Here is a 6000-nt window from a genome sequence, read left to right on the forward strand (position 1 = left end):
GACATGTCATCAACATCCAAGCCTTTTGTTTAATACATTCATTATTAACCCTATATTGTTCTTGTTCAATATGTCCATCCATCCAATGCAAAATTATCATCTCTACTACGTAAAGTATATTGTACAGAATCTGTAATTTTCACCTCCAATTTAGAATTTATATGCCCCTTATAGAACCTACATTCAGTGGGATAGGTACTATATCTACAAAAATTATGCATCGTCAATTGATTCTTGAAAGTGCTTAGCAAGCATGTACAACACCAAGGTATACAGGGATCAAAGTCATCCATTAGAGCAACCATTTCCTGTTCGTGAAGATTAAGCAAGACTTTAGGCTTGCTGTCAACTACTTAACGTAATCATCCTCTTTCATCTAAACCAGCTAAATAAAAATTTCCAAAGCATAAATAGGGATCTTTATGGGGAACATAAAAGCATACGGAATAACTATTGCAAAGAACCTGAAAGTGATATTCAAAGATCCAATTGATAGAAGCAACGTAACAAGAGAGTGAATTTGAAAAGAAGCTAAATCAGAGATGATCCATGTAACACCCTAATTAGCCTAAGCTTTACCTCGCGTCGTAAAGCAAAGGTTAATCAGAGCTTACGACAATTCTAAGCTCCTATATATATATATATATATATATATATATATATATATATATATATAAGGAATAATATAATCTAGAAGCCCGATGAAAGATATTGCTCAAAGTTAGAATTTAAAAGCGCAAAATGCACTAACGAAGCGTTTAACTTAAAACACAAGAAACAGGTGTGATATAAACAAAGATAATAGTATAATAGTTTAATATCATAAGAAATCTAGCCACGACTCGCGGAGTTTAAGCGGGCTAGCCATATACAGACCATACAGAAACCTGACAGTAAAAATAGCTTATACAGTTTGGTTCTCTCAAATACAAGCCTCTAGGCAAAACCAAAATACGAAAGTGAGAGACATATAAACAAAATAAACCAAAAAGACTCCAAAGGAATCCAAGATCCTCCGCTTCTGTCACCGTCCAAAATAACTCACCGAGGTGGGTTGCGACCTGCATCTGAAAAACACAATAGAAATATGGTATGAGAACCGGAGGTTCTTAGTATGGTAACAGTGCCCAGTGATGTCGGATATAAGATCACAGGACGCTAAAGGCAATCCTAAGCTCCATATCCATCACAAGATTCAAACTTAAGGCATACTAAAACAATTAAGCATAATTATATAAAACCTTAACATAAATAAACCGGGTACTACATCTTAGGAAAGTTTCTTATCTAAACCCACACCGCTGTCCCATAGCCTTCACTAGCCTACCCTCCATGCAATCCCCTCGCCTCCGCCTTCCGAACCTCCTCAATCCCAGTGGAAAGCACAATTATATACAATGCAAGTAAAACACAAGTAGGAGCATAATAAGCAATTAATTCAAGTAGCAATTAGGCATGTTATACAAATTGGCAAAAAATCTCAAGTCAGCAAAGCATACAAACAGATGGAAAATGCACATGATGAATGCCTGTCCTATTGGCTATGATATCACATTGTTGGTTCAACTGCCAACCCGACACATCTCTATGGAGATGTTGCCCTTCAGAATCATGGTGTGGGAACCCCCGAGATATAGTGCTCGGATCACTATCCAAGGTTTTGTGCCTGTACGCTTTGATGATCTGAAGGGATGCGAGCGGGATCTATTGCCACCAGTCTCACATCTAAGCACAAGCGGGATGAACCACCGCCCTTATGCCGCCGCCACTACCTCGACAGGCGGGATCTAACCTCGGCCCCTACCGGATGCATAACGTCTCATAATCTCAATGAAAAGTAGTGCAGTGGTTTTCAAAAATATTTTTAATACAAGATGGATCCATCACTTCATTCAGAGCCATCGACTCATTTCGACCACTGTTCTTTCACATTTCAGTTCCGAACTCAAAGTTCCTTAATCCTTATCTCATTCATCAACCATTCACCACATAATTTTAAACCACCTTCAGTACGCCAGAAACCTAGGCCTCCGTTTTCTAAATTTTTCCAAATAATATCGTCTAAGACCCTTAAAATCCTTTCCTATTTTCATGTATCCAAATATATGCCCAAAAGTCTTAAAAAGGTGTTATAGAAGCTTACAACCTTGTTGGAGAGGTAGAATAGTAGAAAACAAAGCAAAATTTGAGAAACAGGGCGTGTGCGACCGCACAGGGATGTGCGCGCGCACGCTCCTGAGAGTTTTAAAAGGTGTGCGTACGCACAGGGGTGTGCGTACGCACAGGTGTCAAAACTTAAAAAATTCTATTCACTCGCACAACCTATGCCAGCTCCCCCAACAGACTGGCCTTCCCAACGTGTGCGTCCACACAGGTTGAAATTCTTCCTTAGATATGTGCGCGCACAAGCTGTGCTAGCGCTGCAAACAGAACGCATTTTCCTACCTGTGCATGTGCACAGGTGTGTGCGTCCGCACAGATCAAAATTTTCGCAGGTTGTGCGTCCGCACAAGGCTATGCGTGCGCACATATAAAAAATCATAAAATTCTGCAACTTTGCAGAATTTCAGATTTTTAACACCAACTTTGAATGATCATAACTTCCACTACAAAATTCTAAATTTCACAAACTTTATATCGATTTAAAGGGTTTTCAAAGATCTTTAATTCTTAGCTAAATTCACCTAATTTTGAAAACCAAGGCAAAAGTTATGATCAAACAAAGTTCTCCAAAAACTAACTTTTACCCAAAATCACAATTTCCACAATTCCTTTATAAAACACAACCAAGACCAAACCAAACCATTCCAAACTCCAATTCTCATCAAAATCAACACTCTATGATATATTACACCAAGCTTGCCACATATTTCTTCACTTTACCTCATTCTCAATTGCAACATTAATATATTACATATAATCAAACCTCATTAGCATTTTTCCAACTTTATTACCAATCAATCAACATCAATATCACATTTATCAACACAATTCACTCCTCTACTCCACAAATCATACATCCTCATCACATCACTATCAATCATCAATATCAACTCAAAAATAATCATTTCATCAAACATCATCATACAATAACATCCAACAATTCATCAAGCATTCAAATCCAATCCTATCGTATGGATTACTAGCCTAAGTGTCCATGAATATTATATACTACATAGAAGAAACTGAAACCATACCTTGGCCGATTCCCAATATGAACCAAATGAGCTTTCAACTAAAATCCAACCACCAATGTAACTCCATCAAGCACCAACAAGCTCCAAACTCACAATAATCAAGCTATATAAATATAAATCACCACAAAATCAACCTAGGGCTTAACATAAATCAAAAGTTCACAAGAATTCAAAGGCTCTTAGCTTTCCAAACAGATTTGGATGTCAAAACCCAAAGCTAAGCAAGGATTAGAGTGAACCTAAACACTAAGAATCACAAAAACTCACTTAATCCCAAGCCCTAGATACCCGAAATTTTGAGAAGAAGAACTGAGAGAGATTCAAGTTTTTCTTACCAGTTTCTTGGCTGGATTTTGTAGAGCTCGTCACAAGAAATGCGTAGCCGCTGACGGCACACAAATCGGAGCAGCGTAGCTGAAGATATTAGATAGAGAAGAAGAGGATGAATAGTGCTCTTGGGGTTTCTCTTCTTCTTCTTCTCTTCAGTAATGTGTGGGTGTGTTTGAGTATGTTATGAGTGATTGGGTTCATTAATGAACCCTTATATATGTTGGGCTTGGGCCCAACTTGGTTTTGGTCCAACCCGTTAGCGTTTTTAGTCTGTTTGGCCCAACTTCGGGCCAAACCTTTAAAATTAACGTCCGTTTTTCCATTTCTAGTGTTTTTATAAGGTTTTTGATTGTTTCAACTTTCTCTCGAGCAGCACCGGACAGACTTGAATCGGTTCAACCGGTTCAACTGCCAGTTCAGAGTTTTTCACGGTTTTTTGTAGAAAACACATTTTCTGACTCGGAAAGGCCCACTGAGTCCAAAAATGATGTTTAAAACCTCAAGTTATCACTCTAACTTTTTGGAATCAAATTTGGATAATTAATCACTTATTTAACCTATTCGATTAATCGCGGTTCTTACAATCCAAAGATCAAAATCACACAAGCTTAATTAACTCCTATGAACAAATTAGGTAATCTTGAACAGGAAATAACTTGCCCCTAAGATTTTGAGCATCTAATATTCGGCATTCAATAAACCCAATTTGGCTATAGTCAGCTGTAAAGCTTCATGCTAAGATGGAAACATATTACAAATTATTGAAGTGGAGTCAGTACAGAGTACTTAAACAATTATGCTACTTCAGTGGCTGAAACTGGCCATCTCCCATTGAAAGCCAAGATTATTTACCACCATTTCCAGAGTTTCACCACTAAAGAAGGACATGACAGCTCCAGTCATCGCCATGGCAGTTAGGGCACCAGCTAGTCCGATTCTTGCCCACAAAAGCCATCCCTTTTGAAGATCGAAAGGTACTCCCCAATCTGAAATATTGTTTCACCTTTAAATGAAGATGAGATAAGCAACAACATAAGATACTATGATTCTATAGATCAAAATCTGACTAGAATGAGGTTTGAGACAACACACTGCAACAATAATTATGCAAGAAAGCTACAACACATTCTGTAGTGGAATAAATTGTTGGCATATATATAAACATTTGAAACTATTTGCTTGTATTCTATGAAATTCTGAAAACTTTTGGAATGATCAATTATCATATTTGAAGAAGTCTTCTGACAGTGGCTGTTAACTGTTAGCCATACGATAAATAATTCCATGTGCAACAGCAGTTATAAGGCTGCCAAATGAATACAAAAATATAACCTAATCAGAACAGACTTTACTTTAACATTGGAAAGACAATTATGTTATTTAGATAGATTTACATGATTAAGTGCTTTCCAAATTAGGAAAATAGTCAAAAAGGCAAAGACCTAAAGTTAAAAATAAAATTTTTGCATAAGTTACATTACTGACTACTATAAGCATTATCTTGTGGTCTCGCTATAAAAACATGAAATGCCTGCATCACTTCAATATCCTTAACAATCACTAACCAAAAGCGAAAAAGTAGAAGCTACTTCACAATTTGCCAAAAGAATTTGTGAAAGCATAAGGGTAATAGTCTAAAAAAGATGTTGCATACCCCTGCTCCGTGAAACTTATCTTTGATTTCTCATCTAAACATAGCTCATCATACTGAATGCTTAGATTTATTACTGCTGCTGCCTCAACCAAACCTGTGAAAACGAAACTAGTTGGAAAAGAATTAACACTAGAACCTTCAAAAACCAAGCAAATAACTGAATAAACACACAAATCAACGGTAACAGTAATATGATTCTACATGATTTTACATTATTTGACACATTTAATATGAAATCACGGTAGGTATTCAAAACAAACCCTAATCCACAGGACAGAGAAGTTAACGCAAGTGTTTGCCATTGCCAAGGCACCTGCCATCGCTGGAGAATTGGCCATTTGTCTGATCCAGATTCCTAAATTAAGAGAATAATACAAAAGTAAGCACTAAAATGGCCTTATTCTCTCATCTTCTCCCTTTAATAGAGCAACAAAAAAATAGAAAAACTGGCACCTTGTCCTGTAACTTGGTTTCAGATTCGGCTCGAGGATTGGAGAAACAAACTGATGGAAGAGTTCCTTCACTTAGAAAACCAAAATCGAAGGGAATAGACATGGTTGCTCTTCTTCGAAGGTGTTTGAAGAATAAGGGTTTTGTGCAAGAGAGGTTGAGGTTTTTGGCATTGAATTGGAAACACGGCGAGAACAAAGCTAGAGAAGAGGTAGCAAGCTTTGACAACATTATGAAAGTTGATGACAACTTTGATTAAGGTTTTAAGTTGAATTCGACTGCTAACACACTAAGCATTTTTTGGGGGGAGTATGGACGCAACCATACTTTGGACGAAGTTTGTGTCTAAAATCCAAATACAGTAAACAA

The 6000-nt window shown here is 37.2% G+C and overlaps 1 pseudogene; it reads right to left on the minus strand.

The window, feature by feature from the left end:
• The window catches only part of LOC112747048 (uncharacterized), a 54575-nt pseudogene extending 48839 nt beyond the window's left edge, over positions 1-5736 (minus strand).
• Positions 5737-6000: the final 264 nt, after the last annotated feature.

This window comes from Arachis hypogaea, chromosome 15 (genome assembly GCF_003086295.3).
Source record: "Arachis hypogaea cultivar Tifrunner chromosome 15, arahy.Tifrunner.gnm2.J5K5, whole genome shotgun sequence".
Classification (NCBI taxonomy): domain Eukaryota; kingdom Viridiplantae; phylum Streptophyta; class Magnoliopsida; order Fabales; family Fabaceae; genus Arachis; species Arachis hypogaea.